At 44.9% G+C, this 24958-nt stretch overlaps 1 non-coding gene across 1 annotated transcript; it reads right to left on the bottom strand.

Annotated features, from left to right (window-relative positions):
• Positions 1-2631: 2631 nt before the first annotated feature.
• Positions 2632-2822, bottom strand: LOC144801135 (small nucleolar RNA snR46). The gene has a single exon (XR_013605006.1). It is a non-coding gene; the product is annotated as a small nucleolar RNA snR46 (small nucleolar RNA).
• Positions 2823-24958: the final 22136 nt, after the last annotated feature.

Raw genomic sequence — 24958 nt, 5'->3', positions numbered from 1 at the left:
TCCAGGAAGTCACCCAACCAGGATTGCGCAGCAGGAAGATCTCGGGGGGATAGCGGTCTATCCTGCCAGAAATTACGGAGTTAAAATCACCACCCAGTATCAAAACACCCTCCGGGAGACCCAGAACCATCCGCCCCAGGTCCATAAATGTCGTGGATTGTAAGCCTGGGGGGACATAAACTGACACTAACGAGATTGGTTTACCCTCCCACCGCCCGACAAGTGCAACATATCGACCCCTGGCATCAAGGAGCACATCATCAACCTCGAGGGGGAGGGAAACCCTAAGCAGAATACCCACTCCTCTGGAACTAGATGTAAATCCAGAATGGGCAGCAAGATGATAACCCCGTCTATTAAGAGCGTGACAAGTGTTTCCTATCAAGTGTGTCTCCTGTAGCAAAACGACATCAGGCGAAAGGCGCCGCAACAGCTGCATAACCACCCCTCTCTTTATACGATCACCCAACCCATTCACATTCCAGCATAATACCCTCAACCCTCTACCCCCATCCAGATCCACAATGAACTCCCATCGCAAAACGAGCATCACACCAACGTCAAAGAGAATGAAAGTAGCTTGCCTTGAAGAAGAAAAAACAAACAATCCCAGAACATGTCCCCCCCCCCCCAAGGTTCCCAACACAACTTCCCCCCACCCTGCACCCCTGCACCAACTCAAAAGCCACCCCAATTTGCAGTGTGCCTGTCACCCTAACAATTACAAACAAGGAACTAATCTACACAAAGAAAACCCCAGAGGAGGAAAGAGTCCCGCCATCCCCGCTACCTCCCAAGATACGAATGGAATGATCAAAAAAGTAAGTGAGCTGCAGCTGGTCACTCTGAGCAGTGTTCCGGACGCAGGCACCATAATCATTCTTGGTCCATCAGTCCCCCTTCAGCACCACCAGCATGTTCTTGGCCAGCACGGCGAGTCGGCAAAGTGTCCAACCAATCACTCGCTTCCTCAGGCCTGACAAAGAAGACTGTGCGATTGTCATATTCAACACGTAGTCGGGCCGGGAATAACATAGCGTATTTTAGTTCCATATCTCTTAGTCGCCGTTTCACACCTTGAAATCCCATACGTTGTTTCTGGACGGATTGAGAAAAGTCCGGATAAAAATTCACAGCGGCGTTCTCGAACTGCGTAGGGCCACTTGTCCGTGCCGCCTGCAAAATGGCGTCGCGATCTCTAAAGTTGAAGATCCGTGCAATAATGGGACGGGGGGAAGACCGGGCTTCGCCTGTCCCCCTGGCACTCTGTGCGCACGTTCGATGGCAAAGAATTTGCTCAGGCCCTTTGGTGCAAGATGATTAAGAATGAGGTCCTCCACTCGAAGATCAGTGGCGAGGGAACTAGAATCTTCCGGGACCCCAATAATACGTACGTTATTACGCCGTGCACGGCCTTCAAAATCCTCCAAACGACGAGCGAAAAAGTCATTAGCAGATCTAAGATTGCGCACTTCTGTTTGCAAGTCGGACACATCCGTGGTAAGGCTGGATGTCTTTAGGTCCAATGACTTCACTTTCTCATTCGTCTTGGCCAGATCAGTTCGAATGAGGTAAACATCAATAGCCACTGTGTCCAACTTTAGGGCCAAGGCTTCATACTGTTGGCCAATAGAAGACTGAATACCAGCAATGGCGCCCATCACGTCTTGTAGCGTTAAGTCCGCCAACACAGCAGGATCGTCAACAACCTCCTCCCGGGTCTTAGGTGCGCCACCAGAGGATCCTTTAGAAAGTGTATAGCGATCCATGACATTCGTCTGGGTTGAACCTCCACGGATAGTGGTCTTGACCTTCCGTTTCTCACCCTCAGGCTTGCCCGTCATGGCGAATCGGGTGCCCCGGAGGAAGGCTTGGGATCTTGTCCAAATGGCTCCTTAAAATTCACACACAAGAATACAGGAGGCAAAGTTGAGCCAAGTGGAGTCCACAGCCAAACAATCGCTCGCTCGAAACTCAATAAGCTGGCATCGGGGCTCGTCCGATCAACAGACACACTGCATATATGAGACAGCGCGCCGGAGAAACGAAACCGAAAGTGAAGTGAGGCTGTGGTCTGATCCCCTCGAGCCGTTGTTGTTAAATTACGACCTGGGCACTGCTACAACTCAAGGTCCAGGCTGTTCCATGGAGAAGGCCGCAAATTTCAAGACGGCAAAACTCGGGGACCCTGCTTCCGATTCCGACCCAAAAACCTGCTAGTACATCCGCTGGGCTGTGCCTTCAATGATCTTCCATCAAATCAGGATATTGTCCAGGATAAATGCGGGAGGCAGCGAGGGTCCTCGGGAGCCCTGTGCTCAGGCGGCCATCTCGGATGCGCGCGAAGCTCCTCCCCCCTATCTTTTTTATGTTAAGAAAATTAGATCTGCTACTAATTCCCCAAATGAACTCTGCAAGGTGGTTAAGGATCTTATGAATATAAAATCTGGTTTGCCTGATGTCCCTTGCCCACCTAGTATTCTGCAACTTGCTCCAGATCAGATTGCAACTTTTTTACAAGAGGTCGTCAATGGATATTAGAAGCAGGACTGTATCCTAGGGGTAGATGTATCAAGCCTTTTTACGAATTTCGGCCTTTGCGAATCGCAAAAGTCCTTTTTGCATTTTTGGGAATGTATTAAAAAATCGCAAAATAAGGAATCGCAATAATTTGCGATTCCTTATTTTTCTTAAGCATTTAAGGAATCGCAAATTTTGTGATTCCTTAAATGCGATGTATGTGGGGTTCTGAAATTGCGAATTTTGGTTAAGAAATCGCAAATTACCACCAACTACAAGTTGGTGGTAATTTGCGATTTCATTTAAAAATGCCCTATTTGGCATTTGTGAAGGTGGCATGTGACGCAGATACATGCCCATAGGGCATGTATGTGCGCCATATGCACACACATGTAAATTTCAGGGGTGCAGCAGGGTGTCTTTGAGACACCCCTGCACCCTTGAAACTATTCTCAATTTGCGAATTCGCAAAATGTGATTCACAAATTGAGAAATATTTCGCAATCATTCCTATGGGCCTCCTGGCCCATAGGAATGCATGGGAAATTATTCCTTATTTGCGAATTCACAAAGTGCGAATTCGCAAATAAGGAAGACTAAGAAATCGCTAAAAAATAGCGATTTTTTACATACATTCCATTTTGCGCTTCGTAATAGCGATTCCTTAAAAATCGCTATTAAGAAATCGCAAAATGGAATTTTGATACATCTACCCCCTTGTATTTTTGAAGGAAGCTATTGTTATTCATCTGCAAACGAGTCTGACTGGTGACCCAGAGGACTTTAAAAACTGTTGCCCCATCACACTACTGCCAACTCCAGTAAATATGTTAGAAAAGTATATTAACCATAAGCTGGGTAAATTCATTCATACTCAGGATCTCCTAGATCCGTTTCAGAACAAGTTCACATGTGGTCATAATACAGAGTCTGCGTTAGTTGCCACGTCAGACTCCATTCATTGCCAAGTTCACCAGGTGAGTGCTGCTATATTGGTGATGCTGGATCTGTTGGCTGCATTTGATAGTAGATCACTCTCCCGTCTTGTCCAAAGAGTGGGGGGGAGGGCCACTGCTTTGGACCTCCTTCCTGATGGGGTTCGGACAGTTAGTTGTGGAGATTTTAGAGGGGAGGCTTCCAAGCTCCCCTGTGGGTCCCCAGGGGTCCTAACGCACTCCCACTCTTTTCAATCTGTGCATCTGCACCTTGCTGAGTTGGGGCACTCATTCGGTTTATAAGTGGTCCCCTATGCAAACGACACTCATCATCATCATGAACAACTTTATTCGATTCGAAAATAATCATAAAAAGTATACATTTTTAACATACAAAGATTCACAAACGGTATTTCTTATCCAAGGCTCAGGCAAGCAACATACGGGAAATCACAGACACATTATCAATGGACATTTTCTTCTGTATTAAACTTGTATAAATCATTCCAATGGTTCTAAAAATACTAACCTGCTAAAATACATCTAAAAACACAATCTGACATGTATAAAGTGCACTGTGCATTTTAAATTAAAATATTGCATATGTGAATTAGTTAGCCACTACTGCCAACCCACTTAATTTTACAACCATGATTGAATATTTCCATATTTTATGAGCTATAAAGGCCAATATAAAATTTTGCTATATATTATCAATCTATGGCATCACATATATCAGAAGGTTGGCCTCTCACACCAACCTACTTAGTTTTTATAAGATAGCTACCAAAGGAATGTGCAAATAAGCTTAATATATCCATAGAATTTATCAGTTTCATTAGTTTCCTTTTCTTACAATCTAAAATACAAGATATTAAAACCAGTTTTTCCTGCTATTAGTAACGATTTCTAATTATAAGTGCCAATCTGATAAAGCTAAGCACAGCACTACATATAGCCGGGGTTTGCAATGATCTTAAATGCTCAAAATCTTCTTTAAAATTACAGGGTCGGATTTCTCTTAAAATCGGTTTAATAAATCGGACTCTTGGAGTTTTATAAAGTGTGCAAAAAAGTACAAAGTGCAAAGTGCATTGTTTGACTTCATTATCACATGGGCAGGGTGGTAGCCTCTCACACCAACCCCCTTGCTTCGGGAAAGCTACTAAAAAGTACGGTGCATTTAATCGAAATCTGGTCGGATAAAAACACCATTGCGTATGTATAGTAAATGATAGATAAAATTGATGCTGTAATTTGACTCTCTGATTTAACAAATATTCATTATTTTTTAACGAACCCAAAGTATTACAATATGCATTCTTAATCACAGACCTTGATTCCAATGTGATAGAAGCTGGGTTATCATAAAAGTTTCCAAGGCCAATTTCATAAAAAGTTTCCAAGACGACACTCAAATTATTGTTTCCATGTTGGACAATCTGCCTCTGGTGGCAGAAAAGTTTAAACAGTGTAGGAATGGCATCAGTGTTTGGATAACTGTTTAAAAAATGAATCCTGAAAAAATTAAGGTCTTGATCTTTTGGGGCTTAGCACTTAGTGCCCTATACCATCTCCGGCTGAATCAGCTAAAAACATGGGGGTTAAATTTGTTTCTCCATCATCAGGACCTTCAAGAAAATCTTTTCTTTAATCCCTTCTGTACTTCGCGTTCCAGTGGTCATCGCCTTAATAACATCTGGCTTAGACTACTACAATGCTTTTTATCTGACATCAAGTCCTCGCTGAATAAGCGTCAGGTTATTCAGAATGCTGCAGCCCACCTTGTTTTAAATGTGCCTAAACATCTTTTGTGAGGGATGGCATTCACTCCCTACACTGGCTGCCACCAAGAAAGCATGTAGTATATGAAGCTCTTTGCATGTTCTTCCTGGCTTTCCACCATCAAGGTCCTGCGCTCTTTAAAACATCCTTCCAGTGGTACACAACTAAAAGACTGCTTAGTTCATTCTTTCACAGGAACATTATTGTCCCCAGGCCCCGCAAAACCAGATGGGGTGGCCTCTCCTTCTCGGTGGTGGCGGTTAAGTTGTGGAATACTTACCTGTGCCCATCGTGGCCCTGAAGTCCTTCGCTGTGTTTTGCAAGCATCTTAAAACCTGGCTCTTCTTTCTCCCGTAAGTGTGGTTTCTAGGTCTCTTCCTATTGCTTTCCAAGTATGCCCTAGCGCTTTCATTCCCTCAGGTTTAGTGCACTGTGTACTTCTCATTCCATTCCGTGAAGTCATTGCTAATGGTGAGGCTAACAAAGTTTGCCTCATTAAAGGGAAGATTGGAAGATCAGGAATTGCCTTACAAGAATCTCATTTAAAGCAGGACGTTATGAGCTACATCTGCCTCCTTGACCACTGTCGACACCCCTTTCTTCACCTACTATGGCTACAAGCTCGAAAGGCCAACAAAGTTCTTCTGGGTCCACCTTCTGGCCTGGCCTTTCCAAATAAATAACTAAAGCCACTTGATTGTCTTCAATTGGACTCGATCTGCAAGTGCCCATTTCTACCATAGACCATGTCTGCAAATAGGAAGGTGGGCCTCAATTCTAGCATTTATATAGCCCTTTTACACCTTTTGTTAAGGCTCAAAAGTGCGTTAGGGCACATCTAGGGCTAAAGATGGAGATCCATGAGACCAGATCTACAAACAGGTAATGCCGTAAAAAAACATTGCCTATCTGATGATTCAGAGAGTGTGCAAAGATTTTGCCTACGAAAGGAAAGCTATGAGACAACGTCTAAGATCAGTTGATGGACAAAACAAATCCAATCTGATAATTTAGCTAATGTGCAATGTTTGGCCTGGAGATTAAAAGCTATGAAATCAGATCAATGACCAGGTAATGGCAGAAGAAACAAATCCTATCTGGTTATTCAGCTAGAGTGCATAGATTCAGTCCAGACAAAGAAAGCTATCAGACCAGATCTAAGACTAGGTAATGTGGTAGAAACAAAGCTGATCTGATGATTCAGACCATGTGCAAGTATTAGGTCTAGAGAAAGAAAGTTTAATCGAATCAAGGACCAGGTAATGGTGGATGAAACCAGTCCCACCTGATAATTCAGGTGGTGTGCAATGATTCGGTCTAGAGAAAAAAAAAACATCTGACTATATCTATGACCAGGTAATCTAAATAACCCCATAAATCAGGGTTCACGTTCTTCTCCCATCCTCATCTCAAATTTGCCAGATTAGAGTATATGCGGGTCTCCCACACCATTATTACCAAATGCCACATTGATAAACTACCGAGGGTCCTGTCAGACCCATTAATCTTAAGCATCGACATCGATAAAATCCAACAAGATCAAAACAGCTGGACATTCGAAAGGGCTCTACTATTGAATGAGAAATACTGCCAACTTATAGAGAAGTGGATACCTGAATTTCTGACAGACAACCTGGGTAGTGCACCTTTAGACGTAGTGTGGGACACATTAAAAGCCGGAATTAGGGGTGAAACACTACGCTTCTCAATAAGGAATAATCAAGCTGCTAAACAAAAGATAACTGAACTACAGGGAAAACTGACAGAAGCTGAGGAAGAGCTTGTAAGAGCAATTAAAGGGGGTATAAATATAGAAATGGCAACACGAACGGTGGCCATCACAAAACACAGACTAACGGAAATATTCGCGGATGAAGCAATATGTAAAGCCACAATTCAAAAAGAGAAAGTATATGAACTCAGCAAGCAAATAGGCCATCATCTAGCCATCCGCACTAGACAACAAAACACTGCAAATACAATTAAAGAGGACAAAGATCATAACAACATTCTCAGGCAAGATCCAGAAGAGATTAGGTCAGAATTTCAAAAATATTATCAAGATTTATATAAAGAAACTAATAAGGACCAAGAACTTATCAACGCATATCTAGATCAGGTTACTACAATGCAACTCCCACAAATTGACCAAGATAATCTAGCGGCTACACCACAGTGGGTGGAAAATTTGCTATCCATCAATAGTTTAGCCTCAGGGAAAGCAGCAGGTCTGGATGGAATACCCGCTGAATTCTATGTCAGATTTCATAATTCTCTGAAAAATTGTTTAACTGATCTAATGATACAAGTTTTCCAAGGGGAGAAACCACCAAAATCATGGGCGTGGGCCAAAATTGTGGTCTTTCCAAAGAAAAACAAGGACCCAACAGAACTGGGATCCTATCGCCCGATCACATTAATCAATTGCGATTCCAAAATCTACGCCAAATTATTAGCCAGACGATTAGCTCCTGTTATTCATAAGATCATCTCGGTCCGGCAACACAGATTTGTCCCTGGTAAGCCCACCACGGATCATGTACAAAGGGTTATCACACTCTTTGACATAGCGGAAGTTACAGGAGACCCTATGGCGCTTATACTTATGGATGCAGAAAAGGCTTTCGATAGGGTCTCCTGGCGATATGTATGGACTGCTATGTCAAAGAGTGGGATCGGGGAACAATTCATTAATGCTACACGTAGCTTATATCATAACCCAGAAGCAGTCATTATGATAAATGGGGGACTGTCGAACAAGATTGAGGTGACTAGAGGGACAAGGCAGGGGTACCCGTGCTCCCCTTTATTGTTTGCGATATTTATCAACCCATTTATCTGCAAACTTGAGATTAACCAGAAAATTTTACCCATCAAGACCCCAAATGGACCCACCAAGACTCTAGCATATGCGGATGACATCGCGATAGCCACAAGTAATCCTCGGGAAGCCGTAAAAATGATGGAAGAAGAGGCTAGGCTCTTTGGAGAGATCTCCGGGTATAAATTAAATCAGGGCAAGGCCCAGATAATTATTAATAAAAATACAAATTACAGAGATGAAAGGATTGTGGGAAATGCCCTATACCTGGACGTCAAAATTACATCCAATCTAGATCAACTAGTTCAAATCAATATAGACCCACTCTTGAAAGAAACAACGAGTAATCTTAGTAGACTACATAACTTACATCTAACCCTAATAGGCAGATGTAACGTTATCAAAATGATTTACTTTCCGAAATTTTTATATTTTTTCCGCACTATGGGGCAGATTTATGAGTTCTGGCGCATCTCTGCAAATCAGCAGGGATGCGCCAGAACTGATGCGTCACGCAATTCCCTCCCTGCGGCACCACAGATGCGCCGCATTTACAATGCGGCGCACCATGGTGCAAGGAAGGGCAGATGCGTGACGCATCTTGTGGTGTACGGGCGGCGCATTGCTGGAGTAGCGTCGCAAGTGCGACGCAACTCCTGCAATGTACAGATGCCACCCATACATAACGTGGTGCGTCACTCTTTACGCCTGCTTCAAGCAGGCGTAAGGATTTGACCCAGCAGCGTCGTAAAACTGACTCAGTGAAATCTTGTAGATTTCACTGCGTCAGTTTTACGGGGCTTTCCTACGAGGGAACGCCCACCCTGCGACGGAACACCCACATGAAACCTGACGCAGGTTTCATGTGGCACAGGGCTTTACAACGTGACGCATCTGGCTAGATGCATCACGTTGTAAATAGGTCGCAGGGATGTGCCACGTTTCCCCGCCGTTGCGTGACGCAACGGCGGCATAAACGTGGCGCAAGTACGACATAAATCTGCCCCTTTATGTCTAAATTTCGACCAACGTATATTCAAAGCAATAGATAATATATTTTCTAGATTTATCTGAGGCTATACAAGATCACGTAGAGCCTACAGATATATATCGCTCCCGAGAGATAGAGGGGGTCTCGCTGTTCCTAATCTTAAAGTCTACTGGTGGGCTACACTCCTGAAATATAGTAAGATCCTACTGACTCCAAATAGGAATCCTGCACAAGAGGGGGAGGTTCCGACACCACAAGAACTTATTCTCGGAACTGAGGCGGGCGAACATCTGTGGTGACTCACCTACGATTACCACTACAAAAAGGTCCGCTTCAAAACATTAGCCGGCATATATAACGCATGGAAACATATACGCAAGCTCCTTGGAATTGGAAGGTATTCCTAGTACACGAGCCTCTGGCAAAACAATAACCTACCAAATATTTTTACAGATATTCATATGAAAAGATGGGTGAACATAGGGTTCTCTCGATGTGGATCTTTTTTTACACCAACAGGCTTTAAATCATTTGAAGAATTAAAGAACGAGTTTGGATTAGAACACAGAGACTTCTTCAAATTTCTTCAAATTAGAGACTTCCTAATGAAAAAAGGGGGTGGAAGCGCAGAGTTCCGTAAAATACAGACAATAGAGATCCTTAACCGAAACACTACACTCAAAATAGGAGAAATATATAATAACCTAGTTTCCACACTGCCAGACGATATGGAGAAACACACTCTAAAATGGCAAAATAAGCTAGATATGAATGAGTACTCAGTACAGCGGGCATTCCAGCTCTCGCAATCATTACTAATGTCACCTAAACTACAAGTGCAATACTATAAAACCTATTTCCAACTATATTACACACCATATCAAATAGCTAAATGGAGCACAGGCAAAGGGACCCAGTGTCCAAGATGCTCATCACAGGAGGCCGATATTGTCCATATATTCGCCACATGTGATACACTAGGACTCCTTAGACGCGAAATATCTGCATTCTTATCTGGAATATGGAATTCAGAAATAGAAATCCCATCAGGAGAAATAATGCTAGGAATCGATGGGGATATCAGGCCAAAGGGCATACAGGGGCTCATTTTCGTCTCCATGGCGGTATACAGAATCTGCTTAGCATCTAGCTGGCTGGATCCAAATCCCCCGACCTTCTCACAGTGGCGGGCAAGACTCCTAGCTTCATACAGCTAGATTCAGGGGGATCGGTGGCAGTGATCCTCCTGGACCTCAGTGCTGCTTTCGACACCGTAGACCATCAGGTGCTTCTCCGACGGCTGTCGGGGGTGGGGGTCTCCGGGATGGCCCTCAAGTGGTTCGCTTCCTTTTTGGAAGGCCGGACATTTGAGGTGTGGGAAGGCCACGAGAAATCATCCTCAGTACCTCTCCAGTGTGGTGTGCCACAGGGCTCATCGTTGAGCCCTACCCTTTTTAACATTTATATGGCCCCTCTGGAGAGTGTGGTACTGCCTCTGGGTATCAAGATTATCAGCTATGCTGATGATACTCAGTTGGTGGTAGGCCTTTCCCAGTCGGCTCACCAACCCGACCGGCTGCACACGTGTTTGGATAAGATCTTCACGTGGATGTGTAGCTCAGCTCTCAAGCTTAACGGCTCCAAGACGGAACTGATGCTGCTGGGGAATTCCCCTCCCTCCTTATCACCTAGCAGTTGGCCTAGCTGCCTGGGACCCGTACCCACCCCCAAGCAGGAGATCAAGAGCCTGGGGGTGTGGCTCGAGCAGGACCTTTCTTTTAAAACACACGCAAAAAAGATCGCAGGCGTGTGTTTCGGCCTGCTCCGATCAGCCCGGAAGATTCTACCTCTCCTCCCAGTGGCCTCTAGGAGGTTACTCATTCAGGGGCTTATCATTTCGCGGCTGGACTTCAGTAACATACTGTTTCTGGGTGCTCCAGAATCCACCCTAAACAAGCTGCAGCAAGTGCAGAACGCGGCCGCCAGGCTCCTGACGGATCTTCCTAGGCGTCAGTCGGCTCGCCCTGCGCTGAAGGCGCTACACTGGCTCCCTGTCAGAGAGAGGGTGAAATTCAAGGCACTCTGTATGGCCCACAAAATTCTGCAGGGGAAAGGCCCACCTATTTTAGGGGATATGGTTCAGTCTTACAAGGCCTCCCGCTCTCTCCGTTCTGACCATCAACACCTGCTGCAGGTTATGAGGGTGAGGAAGGCAAGAGCCGGTGGCAGAAGATTTTCCATAAATGTGGCTACTCTGTGGAACTCTCTCCCTCTGTACTTGCGCTCGGAAACGAGTTTTTTACGGTTCCGTAAACTTTTAAAAACGTATCTGTTCCCTGTCTAATTCTTGTGCCTAGTGTGGTGGTGTCTTTTTCTGGATGAGCGCGGGGATGCCCAAGGGTAACCAGGCGCTATATAAAATTCGTTATTAATAATAATAATAATAATAATAATAATACAGTCTAGAGACTGCCATATATCGGCGGAAGGGAGTAAAAAGGAAAAAAAAGAGTTTTGAAATCTGGGATCCCCTTACACAGTGGATGCAACATCAAGAATCCTAAATCTAATGGTCTACTCATAAAATAAAGCTAATGTGATTGCAACCTGAGGTAAAATCTCGATGATTCACGATTATGTATGAATGAGCTATATTTTTTCTTGAAACTGAATCCCCCTAAACAAAAACAAAACAAAAAAAAGAAAAAAAAAACGGAAAATAAAAAACCAGCTGAGGCACATTCTGAAGCTAAAATATATTGTTTTATACCTGAAATAGTCTTAATATGATTACAATATGAGGCATTATGTTCGGGACGAGATGTATTTCTGATTTCTTGTCTTGTTTTTTCATTCTTTCTTTTCTTATCTTTCTATTCATTTGTTATATATAATGGCTGACCGGATTGGGTGGGGGACTCGGGGGGGGGGGGGAGGGGGACATAGAGGGAGGGCGACTATGTTGTAAAAATATCCTAATAACGAAATGTTAAAAAAAAAAAAAGACTAGGTAATGCTGGAAGAAACAAATCTTTCTTATGATTCTATTTGTGTGCAAGGATTCGGTCTGGAGAAAGAAAACCATGAGGCTATATCTAAAACCATGAAATGCCGAAATAATTAAATCATATCTGATGATTCAGCTAGTGTGCAAGGTTTCAGTCTGGAGAAAGAAAGCCATTTAGCTATACCTAAGACCAAATAATGCAGGAAGAAACAAATCCTCTCTGATGATGCACTAAGGGGCAGATTTACAAGCCCCCTGCGCTTCTTTTATGCCACCGTTGCGTCACTTTTGTGATGCAGCGGCGGGGCAAAAGATGCGCCATGGTGCGGGTTATTTACAGCGTGACGCATCTCCCAGATGCGTCACGTTGTAAAGCCCTGCGCCAGAAAGAGGCCAGGGGGAAGGGGGGCGTTACGGCGCAGGAACGCCTCCCAAAAGTGGCTGAGTGAAATCTGCAAGATTTCACTCAGCCACTTTTGGGCCCATGCTGCGTCAAAACCCTGCGCCTGCTTGAAGCAGGCATAAGGATTGATGCGGCATTGTGGATATAGGGCCCCCCAGAGCATTGCTGGAGCTGCGTCGCGCTTGCGATGCAACTCCAGCAATGCGCCGCTTTTACGGCACAGATGCGTGACGCATCTCTGCCGTTTTGGCCCCATGGTGCGCCGCATTGTAAATGTGACGCATCCAGGGTGGCGGAGCTGCGGCGCACAGTAATGGCGCATCCCTGCTGATATGCAGGGATGTGCCAGTTATTGTAAATCTGCCCCACAGTGTGCAAGGATTCGGACAAGAGAAAGAAAACTCTAGGACTGAATCCATGATGAGGTAATACCGCAAGAAACAAATCCTTACTGATTCAGCTAGTGTGCACGGATTCAGGTTGGTCCAGGCTGCAAGCATGCTGACTTCAATGGAATGCTTGGAAAATCCCTTAATCAGACATTCTCGTACAATGTGGCGCCATTTAATGAATATGTCGGTAGTTCACCATTTTCATAACTCTGGATGTTTTGAGCACCGCGCGCCCTCCCCCGAGCCTCAAAGGATAACTCGTTTTCCAGACACACAGTAGGGTAACTTGAAGACATTCATCAGAAATACATGTCGAATGCTGCGAGCCATTAGCTGCTGGAGTGGAGGGTGGGTAGACAGAGAGAAAGTGGAAACATGGACCTGTGTTGAAGCTGCAATGCAGGTAAGGTTGTGAGCCTGGCAGTGGTTGCTGTTTCAGCATCACTGCAGTCGCGCCAATTGGGTGCCGCGCTCTCCACTTTGAACAGCTCCTGCAGTGCACTTGTGACTGACTGACACAATACCTCGTTCAACGTCACCAGTGCCTGACAATGCAACTTCGGCTGTGACCGGGAGGCAGCTTTCCCTTGTTGGCTTCCCATTGGTCAATTGGTACATGTGTCTGGTTTTTAGCGGTCCGCTGATTCAAGGTCAAAAACCCAAGAGATGCGCAACTCTTGACCCACGTTATCTGATGCACCATGCTCCATGTCTGTCTGCAGGAAAAGCCTCGAAGCATATCAAGTGCCAGATATAAATCATTCAAGTCTATCAGTCTGTCTATCCATTCAATTCATATGTATATCTCGGCCATCCGTCCAATCACACACCCATCCACCTGACCCTTTCAAACATCGACCCAGCCTTTCAATCACTCTACCATCCATCCATCCATTCATCCATCCGTTTAACAAATCATAGCTTTTGTTATTAAACAGGGTGTCCATCCATCCAACCATCCATCCATCCATCTGTTCAATAAATCATAGCATTTGTTATTAAATAGCCTGTCCATTCATCCGTTCAATAAATCATAGCATTTTGTATTAAATAGCCTGTCCATCCATCCATCCATCCATCCATCCGTTCAATAAATCATAGCATTAGTTATTAAATAGCCTGTCCATCCATCCGTTCAATAAATCATAGCATTTCACCTTCAAACTCCTCACCCACTCACTCAGCGCCTTGAGACCCTCACGGGTAAATAGCGCGCTCTACAAATAGATTGATTGATTGATTGTTATTAAATAGTCTATTGGGTTCTCACAATGGCCTGCAAAAAACATTGTGAGATTGGCTGGTTAGAGGTGCCATTCATTTGCTGTATTTTGTGTGTTGGTGTCTGGATTGTTTTTATTTATTACTTCCTCCCCTGGTTTACTCCGGATTGCCATGGACCGTTGGATAAATAAGACATTCAGGACAGATTCTTATGCGAATGAGTTATACACTCCAGTGATGTCTGCTGGCTCTTGGAAAACAGTGGATCAGTGTAGTGATATAGGAGAGGCTTCCATGAAGTCTCTGGGGTCACTGGGGGCACAAAGGCTGAGACACTAAAACCCCAATTCACAAAGCTTTGTCCTCCTGCAAATGTGACTTGCACCTCTAAAAGTTATGAAATACACAGCTGTTACCAGACACAAAGCAACTTATATATACAAAATGTGGCTAAATTAAAAGTGTAAATGTGTGCTCCCTCTTGAATGTAAAGTCTATGGAGAACTGGGTTTTTTTAGAGGTACAGGGAGATACTGGGCGCACTGCACACGTTAGTGTTGGGAATGGATAGGTCTGGGTGCAAGTAGGCGAGGGGAAAAGGCCCTAAACCCCTCAAAGGGTGTGCGACGCACACGCTAAACAATGTAAGAACAAATACCAAATGCACACCAAATTACAGTACAGAGAGAGATGTCTCAATGGGCATAAATGAGTACAAGTAACAAAGTGCAGAACAAAAAGGGGAAGCGATGTAGTACGATTCCTCTTTATTTGCATGGACGGCCAGCCGACACGTGTTTCGTCGTCAAGCGGTAACAATGCTTGCACGACTCATCAGGGCTGGGGAAGATACAAAGTACATGATGGAATATGATGTCCACACGGTATAAACATAAACGATTTTAAAGAGATTCATAACTGTGTCCAGTTTACTAGTGCGCGTGAGAGTGCAAGTGAAGGTCGTGGCAATGATGAATTGTTTTAAATAAAACAGATTGCATGGTGGAAGCACAATGTGCCAAACAAAGTGAAGGTGAAAAAACGTTCCATCGGACGCCGGAGGTGAATGGATAGAGGTGCGTGAGAGAGTGCTGGTGCTGTGGATACCGGTCGCCATGTACGTTTGGTGATCAGGTTCGCTGGAGGAAGACGGTTGGTAGTGAGTATCCCGTGATCATAATAATTAGCAGTCCTCTATTGGTGGTGCAAAAACATGCCAACACGGGACGCAGGTAGATTCAAACAGTAAAAAAGTGCATGCGCACAGAGTCTATTGAGGAAGTGAGGCGGATTGGCTAGGCGCTTCCTACCTGTAGCGCGAAGGAAAAGGACCACAGGTCTGTGGAGTGGAAAAAGGGGGGAAGAAACAAAAGGGCAAGACAAAGTATCAGGACCAGTTCAAACATAACATGTAGCACTGTACACCTGTCTTAGATCCCAAGAACGGGTGCTGTTACTGTCGAGAGAATATTGTAGACACAATTAATAGAAACTCACCGCTAAGCCGGTGATACTTCCGACCCGGCCCCTGCTCGAGACCAGGTAGACGTAGGTAGGTGGATGTGGCTCCAGATTCCAAGGATCATGCAGTGTGAACGATGCTAATGGGAAGTATAAAAAGAATGCTGCATTTGTAACACCCCAAACTCATGTGCTGTCATGGGTTAAACTATGCCCCATAGGATCAGGGCGGAGCGCGGGTGAGGTGACGGGACCACTCAAAGTAAATGTATCCCAATGTAAGAGTGAAGATTCTCACCTTTATGTAAAGAAAACAGTACTCCAAGCGACTCCAGTAAATGGATGCCACCAAATGAAATAAAGCATCCGCTTCGAGGTGCTAGCGTGACTGGGTTGAATGATCGGAGAAGAGTGTTCCGGAGTCTTGTGATCGCTCCAAAGTACGAGATCTGTAGAGGACGAGATAAGGAAAGGCGAGCGTCGGTAAGCTCGTTAATGCAGACCGGATTGTGCGGTCTTATTGGGAGATTTGAGGATCGAACTATAGCATATCTGTATGGTGACAGAAGAAAAATATCTTACCGGTAGTTATTGCGAGACCTGCGGGATGGGTGCCTCCACGCAGCGGTTCCGGGTGCGGACACGTGGTTCCGACCCGGAAGTGAATTTATCTGAATCTGGGACGGTGCCCGTATGCGGAGAACTAGAGCGTAAACTCCCCCGGTAGGTGGGTGTGTCTAGGAGAGCGTGGTGCTCGCAATGGAAGGTGAGCAGATAGGGCAGAGCATGACACGTCTGTCAGATAGTTACAAAGTAGGCAAGCTTACGGCTAATAGAACTATATGTGCAGGAAATGAATACAGGGGTTCAATCTCCTAAAAAGAATTGCATCTCCTGGTCATAGTTGAGCCCCTGTGTCACGGTACGAAGGCGGAGAATCCATGTCGCCTCCAGGCGTCTCAGCTTAAGTTCTCTGTTACCGCCTCGTGCACCAATGGGGACAGTGTCAATCCCATAGAACGAGACTTGTTTGTCCAGAGATTGTTCCCCACACGCAGCCGCATGTAGGGCAACTGGATATCTAGGATCCTGTTTGTGTAGCGCCCTTATGTGTTCTGCTATTCTTTCTTTTAGCGGACGGATGGTACTCCCCACGTAGATTTTTTTGCATTTGCATTCGATTATGTATACCACATAGCGTGTGGTACAATTAATGTTGGTCCTGATGTTGTAGGTTTCTCCCTTGGTGTCGTGAAATTCAGTAGTTTTGTGTTTAGCCCACCGGCACATGGAGCAGAACCCACATTTGTAGGAGCCAGTATTGCGTTTGGTCAACCAATTTTCCTCTGTACTGCTCCGAGGGATTGAAGGGCTTAATCTGTTCCTCAAAGTTCTGCCTCTTCTGTAGGTGATCTGAGGATGTTCTCCTATGTAATTCGAGATGTTCTTGTCCTTCTTGAGAATGTTCCAGTGTTTGCTGAAGGTCCTGCGTAGTGCCTGGTGGTGGTTGCTGAAATCGGTAATAATGCGGATAGTCCCAAGATCGTCTGTCTTTTTGTTGGGCTTGTCCTTCAGAGTGTCTTTTCTTTGGATTCTCATGATCCTAGATGTCGCTTTTTTGATCAGGTCATCTGAGTAACCTCTTCTCTTGAAACGTTCCTGCATGCTTTTCAATGTTTTTTCGAAATCTTGATCGTTACTGCAGTTTCTTCGAGCTCTTAGGAATTCTCCAAAAGGTATGCTGCTGATCTGGTGGGATGGGTGAGCGCTGTTTGCGTGCAGAATCGCATTACAGGCGGTGTCCTTCCTGAAGAGTTTGCTATACAGTTTGTTGTCTAGGATATAAATCTCCAGGTCTAGAAACTCAATCCTGTCTAGGCTCGCCACCATGGTGAACCTCATGTCCCACGTGTTGTGGTTGAGATGCCTGTAAAAATCCATCAGGTGTTCATGTGTACCGGACCAAATCAGGAAACAATCATCTATGTAACGCCCCCAATATACTATTGAGTCAACAAAGGTCGCTCCTTTGGTGCCCCAGATTAGGTCGTTTTCAAGTGCGCCCATGAATAGATTGGCAAACGAAGGGGAAAATTTCGAGCCCATGGCGACTCCTTTAGTTTGTCTGTACCATGTATTGTTAAACATGAATGAGTTGTTATTCAAGATAAGGTCCATCATGGAGATGAGCATGTTGGTGTGTTGCCACATGGTGGCTGGACGCTTCTGTAGAATTTTAGTGACGACTTCGAGTCCAAGATCTGGTTTGATGCTGGTGTACAGGGCTACCACATCCATAGTGACCAGAAAGTTGCCAGGTTGCCACTGAAGATCAGAAAGAATACTCAGTATGTGTTTGGTGTCCTGGATAAAGGATGGTAGGTTACGCACCAGGGGCCCCAGGAACAGGTCGACGTATTCAGCAATCCTTTCCGTGGGACCACCAATCCCGGAAATGATGGGACGACCGGGCGGAAAAGGGTGATTTTTGTGTACCTTTGGAAGGGTATACAACCATGGGTATGAGGGTTTAATCACTTTCATGTAGAGATATTCGTCCTCATTGATCAGACCACTGTCTTTCCAGGTGATGAGGGATTTGTTGATCTTAGTCGTGAGTGGTGCTGTGGGGTTGTGGTCAAGAAGTAGATAGCACGTGTTATCTTGTAACTGACTAAGGATTTCTTCATCATAGTCCTTTTTGTTCATGATAACAACGTTCCCTCCCTTATCCGCTTCTCTTATAATGATCTCATGATCTTTGATGAGGCTGTTCATGGCTGCTCGTTCTCCTGTGGTTAGGTTGTCCTTATATCTGAAGGTGCGTTTAGTGTCTTTCAGTTCTAGTTTATCAATGTCCTCCAAGACTCTTTTGTGGAAGTTGTCTATGGAGTTCCCTCCCGGTAGTGTGGGGATCCATTTAGATTTAGATTTGAGCCCACTGACAATACTGAAATCTGATTCGATATTGAGTTCCTCTAGCAGAGTGTCCATGTCTTGAGGAGTTCGTTCTACATCCGTGATAGAGAGAAGGAGGTGTGTGGCTTGAATGTCATTGATAGTCAAAACATCAGGTTCAAACTCAGTAGGGATATTTGTAGAGTTTTTATTAGACATGATTTTGTTGGAAAAATGCTTTTTCAATTTTAATTTACGAGTGAACTTAAACAAATCAATTTTAAGTCTACATACATCAGTGTTTGAGAAAGGATTGAAGTTGAGGCCTTTGCTCAGAAGGGAGATCATATTAGGGGTGAGGGTTTTGGATGAAAGATTAATGACCTGTACCTCCCCCTCCTGTGTGTCGGTTACTGTTGTTGGTTCCCGGATCTGAGTTTCTTCCGGTAATCTTCTACCCCTCCCCTTCCTGCCCCTGCGGGTTTTGGTTCTATTGCGCGGATACCTCTTCTTATCCGCTGGATCACGCATAAAAAAGGAGATGTTTCGCTGTCAGTGCGGGTGGACTCATCTTCACTGATGCTGATAGTGCTCAGTGAAGTACTGCTGGACGAGATAGAGCTGGCATCAGTAAGATTCGCTCTGTCTCTGCTTTTGGACGTTGGTTTATTGATCATATAGTCGTATTTCCTATCATATGTGAAAATTCTGCCGTCAGTGTAATCAGCCTCATCCCTTTTCAGCTGTCTGGCTTTATGGCTCTTTATCTCATTCTGATGTTTGAGAAGAATCTCGTCTAGTGTTGTATAATTTTTTACAGTGGATTCAGGACGATTAAGGTCTTTGATCTCCTGCTCCAAAATGGCAATCTCGGCTTGAAATCTTGCGACCTTACGGTCAGAGCTCTCAATGAGAATATCCATGAGGATATTGGAGTTGTTAGTCAAAGCGTCTTCCCATTTGCTTAAAAGATCAGGGTCTAAGTTATCGTAGGTAGGGAAGATCTGTGCTCTCAAACCTCTCGGTATGCGCTTGAGTCTAACATACTGTTTCAAGGTGATGCCATCCCACCACTTTGAATTTTCTAATTTTTTCAGTTTTTCTAGTCTCACAAATTTGTCCCTCAGACCTTCTTCCTTGGTGCTGCTAGGGGCATTGATGGTAGTGGCTCTATGTGTGGACATTCCTTTGGCAAGATTGTCAAAAAGCTCTTCGGCAGCTTTGTCTCGATTCATGGTGAGGAATAGAAAGTGCTATCCTAAAATTGAAGATGAAAGTACGTGGCGGCTGCCCCCCTGTTCAAAACAATAAAGTCTATGGAGAACTGGGGTTTTTTAGAGGTACAGGGAGATACTGGGCGCACTGCACACGTTAGTGTTGGGAATGGATAGGTCTGGGTGCAAGTAGGCGAGGGGAAAAGGCCCTAAACCCCTCAAAGGGTGTGCGACGCACACGCTAAACAATGTAAGAACAAATACCAAATGCACACCAAATTACAGTACAGAGAGAGATGTCTCAATGGGCATAAATGAGTACAAGTAACAAAGTGCAGAACAAAAAGGGGAAGCGATGTAGTACGATTCCTCTTTATTTGCATGGACGGCCAGCCGACACGTGTTTCGTCGTCAAGCGGTAACAATGCTTGCACGACTCATCAGGGCTGGGGAAGATACAAAGTACATGATGGAATATGATGTCCACACGGTATAAACATAAACGATTTTAAAGAGATTCATAACTGTGTCCAGTTTACTAGTGCGCGTGAGAGTGTAAGTGAAGGTCGTGGCAATGATGAATTGTTTTAAATAAAACAGATTGCATGGTGGAAGCACAATGTGCCAAACAAAGTGAAGGTGAAAAAACGTTCCATCGGACGCCGGAGGTGAATGGATAGAGGTGCGTGAGAGAGTGCTGGTGCTGTGGATACCGGTCGCCATGTACGTTTGGTGATCAGGTTCGCTGGAGGAAGACGGTTGGTAGTGAGTATCCCGTGATCATAATAATTAGCAGTCCTCTATTGGTGGTGCAAAAACATGCCAACACGGGACGCAGGTAGATTCAAACAGTAAAAAAGTGCATGCGCACAGAGTCTATTGAGGAAGTGAGGCGGATTGGCTAGGCGCTTCCTACCTGTAGCGCGAAGGAAAAGGACCACAGGTCTGTGGAGTGGAAAAAGGGGGGAAGAAACAAAAGGGCAAGACAAAGTATCAGGACCAGTTCAAACATAACATGGAGCACTGTACACCTGTCTTAGATCCCAAGAACGGGTGCTGTTACTGTCGAGAGAATATTGTAGACACAATTAATAGAAACTCACCGCTAAGCCGGTGATACTTCCGACCCGGCCCCTGCTCGAGACCAGGTAGACGTAGGTAGGTGGATGTGGCTCCAGATTCCAAGGATCATGCAGTGTGAACGATGCTAATGGGAAGTATAAAAAGAATGCTGCATTTGTAACACCCCAAACTCATGTGCTGTCATGGGTTAAACTATGCCCCATAGGATCAGGGCGGAGCGCGGGTGAGGTGACGGGACCACTCAAAGTAAATGTATCCCAATGTAAGAGTGAAGATTCTCACCTTTATGTAAAGAAAACAGTACTCCAAGCGACTCCAGTAAATGGATGCCACCAAATGAAATAAAGCATCCGCTTCGAGGTGCTAGCGTGACTGGGTTGAATGATCGGAGAAGAGTGTTCCGGAGTCTTGTGATCGCTCCAAAGTACGAGATCTGTAGAGGACGAGATAAGGAAAGGCGAGCGTCGGTAAGCTCGTTAATGCAGACCGGATTGTGCGGTCTTATTGGGAGATTTGAGGATCGGACTATAGCATATCTGTATGGTGACAGAAGAAAAATATCTTACCGGTAGTTATTGCGAGACCTGCGGGATGGGTGCCTCCACGCAGCGGTTCCGGGTGCGGACACGTGGTTCCGACCCGGAAGTGAATTTATCTGAATCTGGGACGGTGCCCGTATGCGGAGAACTAGAGCGTAAACTCCCCCGGTAGGTGGGTGTGTCTAGGAGAGCGTGGTGCTCGCAATGGAAGGTGAGCAGATAGGGCAGAGCATGACACGTCTGTCAGATAGTTACAAAGTAGGCAAGCGTCTAGACTGCGGAGCCCGTATGTCAGGGAAGGCAATGACAACAGCCCCGGTTGGTGGGTGTGTCACAGGAAACCTGTGGATTGCAGCGGAAATCCCGTAGGGGGTGTCGAGAAGTGCGATAAATCTGTCACACGACTGCAAAGTTGGCAGACAAGAGATATAAGTGAAACGTAAACGATTTTGGAATAGGGAATATTCAGGATGTGACATCAATATATGTCAGAAAAAGTGAGATGGTCATAAATGCAGTAAATAAAAACAACATGCAAAAGGTGGTCATGCATCCGATCCACAACGTGCAAAGGTGGTTAGTGACACATTGACTTAGACGGTAAACAACGTAATATATCACATTGGTCTTATCACATCAATCAAAACGGCATCGATGGGCATGGAAGCAGTTGATGAGCATATCTCGTCCCAATTCCCCTGGAAGGTTTTACAAGAAATCCAGTATGGGCATTGAGGCACGTAATTAGAAACAAGTTCCAGCAGGTTAATGATATTACGCATCTGATATGACATGAAAAGAAGTGACATGGGTGATGCAGTATCATTTGTGGCATGAGATAAACATTCATATATTGTAGTAATGCATAGCGAAAAAATGATGTCATAACCAATGGTACCCCATGGGAACCTCATTGTGAGATGCCGCCGCAAGGGTGGTATCAGAGGACAAAGCAATGAGGTCTGGTACAATGTTCACTACAGAAATGACAAGATTACGGCTAATAGAACTATATGTGCAGGAAATGAATACAGGGGTTCAATCTCCTAAAAAGAATTGCATCTCCTGGTCATAGTTGAGCCCCTGTGTCACGGTACGAAGGCGGAGAATCCATGTCGCCTCCAGGCGTCTCAGCTTAAGTTCTCTGTTACCGCCTCGTGCACCAATGGTGACAGTGTCAATCCCATAGAACGAGACTTGTTTGTCCAGAGATTGTTCCCCACACGCAGCCGCATGTAGGGCAACTGGATATCTAGGATCCTGTTTGTGTAGCGCCCTTATGTGTTCTGCTATTCTTTCTTTTAGCGGACGGATGGTACTCCCCACGTACATTTTTTTGCATTTGCATTCGATTATGTATACCACATAGCGTGTGGTACAATTAATGTTGGTCCTGATGTTGTAGGTTTCTCCCTTGGTGTCGTGAAATTCAGTAGTTTTGTGTTTAGCCCACCGGCACATGGAGCAGAACCACATTTGTAGAAGCCAGTATTGCGTTTGGTCAACCAATTTTCCTCTGTACTGCTCCGAGGGATTGAAGGGCTTAATCTGTTCCTCAAAGTTCTGCCTCTTCTGTAGGTGATCTGAGGATGTTCTCCTATGTAATTCGAGATGTTCTTGTCCTTCTTGAGAATGTTCCAGTGTTTGCTGAAGGTCCTGCGTAGTGCCTGGTGGTGGTTGCTGAAATCGGTAATCATGCGGATAGTCCCAAGATCGTCTGTCTTTTTGTTGGGCTTGTCCTTCAGAGTGTCTTTTCTTTGGATTCTCATGATCCTAGATGTCGCTTTTTTGATCAGGTCATCTGAGTAACCTCTTCTCTTGAAACGTTCCTGCATGCTTTTCAATGTTTTTTCGAAATCTTGATCGTTACTGCAGTTTCTTCGAGCTCTTAGGAATTCTCCAAAAGGTATGCTGCTGATCTGGTGGGATGGGTGAGCGCTGTTTGCGTGCAGAATCGCATTACAGGCGGTGTCCTTCCTGAAGAGTTTGCTATACAGTTTGTTGTCTAGGATATACATCTCCAGGTCTAGAAACTCAATCCTGACTAGGCTCGCCACCATGGTGAACCTCATGTCCCACGTGTTGTGGTTGAGATGCCTGTAAAAATCCATCAGGTGTTCATGTGTACCGGACCAAATCAGGAAACAATCATCTATGTAACGCCCCCAATATACTATTGAGTCAACAAAGGTCGCTCCTTTGGTGCCCCAGATTAGGTCGTTTTCAAGTGCGCCCATGAATAGATTGGCAAACGAAGGGGAAAATTTCGAGCCCATGGCGACTCCTTTAGTTTGTCTGTACCATGCATTGTTAAACATGAACGAGTTGTTATTCAAGATAAGGTCCATCATGGAGATGAGCATGTTGGTGTGTTGCCACATGGTGGCTGGACGCTTCTGTAGAATTTTAGTGACGACTTCGAGTCCAAGATCTGGTTTGATGCTGGTGTACAGGGCTACCACATCCATAGTGACCAGAAAGTTGCCAGGTTGCCACTGAAGATCAGAAAGAATACTCAGTATGTGTTTGGTGTCCTGGATAAAGGATGGTAGGTTACGCACCAGGGGCCCCAGGAACAGGTCGACGTATTCAGCAATCCTTTCCGTGGGACCACCAATCCCGGAAATGATGGGACGACCGGGCGGAAAAGGGTGATTTTTGTGTACCTTTGGAAGGGTATACAACCATGGGTATGAGGGTTTAATCACTTTCATGTAGAGATATTCGTCCTCATTGATCAGACCACTGTCTTTCCAGGTGATGAGGGATTTGTTGATCTTAGTCGTGAGTGGTGCTGTGGGGTTGTGGTCAAGAAGTAGATAGCACGTGTTATCTTGTAACTGACTAAGGATTTCTTCATCATAGTCCTTTTTGTTCATGATAACAACGTTCCCTCCCTTATCCGCTTCTCTTATAATGATCTCATGATCTTTGATGAGGCTGTTCATGGCTGCTCGTTCTCCTGTGGTTAGGTTGTCCTTATATCTGAAGGTGCGTTTAGTGTCTTTCAGTTCTAGTTTATCAATGTCCTCCAAGACTCTTTTGTGGAAGTTGTCTATGGAGTTCCCTCCCGGTAGTGTGGGGATCCATTTAGATTTAGATTTGAGCCCACTGACAATACTGAAATCTGATTCGATATTGAGTTCCTCTAGTAGAGTGTCCATGTCTTGAGGAGTTCGTTCTACATCCGTGATAGAGAGAAGGAGGTGTGTGGCTTGAATGTCATTGATAGTCAAAACATCAGGTTCAAACTCAGTAGGGATATTTGTAGAGTTTTTATTAGACATGATTTTGTTGGAAAAATGCTTTTTCAATTTTAATTTACGAGTGAACTTAAACAAATCAATTTTAAGTCTACATACATCAGTGTTTGAGAAAGGATTGAAGTTGAGGCCTTTGCTCAGAAGGGAGATCATATTAGGGGTGAGGGTTTTGGATGAAAGATTAATGACCTGTACCTCCCCCTCCTGTGTGTCAGTTACTGTTGTTGGTTCCCGGATCTGAGTTTCTTCCGGTAATCTTCTACCCCTCCCCTTCCTGCCCCTGCGGGTTTTGGTTCTATTGCGCGGATACCTCTTCTTATCCGCTGGATCTCGCATAAAAAAGGAGATGTTTCGCTGTCAGTGCGGGTGGACTCATCTTCACTGATGCTGATAGTGCTCAGTGAAGTACTGCTGGACGAGAT

This window comes from Lissotriton helveticus, chromosome 12 (assembly GCF_964261635.1).
Source record: "Lissotriton helveticus chromosome 12, aLisHel1.1, whole genome shotgun sequence".
Classification (NCBI taxonomy): Eukaryota; Metazoa; Chordata; class Amphibia; order Caudata; family Salamandridae; genus Lissotriton; species Lissotriton helveticus.
The sequence above is the reverse complement of the archived record's forward strand: the minus strand, read 5'-3'. Positions and strand labels throughout refer to the sequence as shown.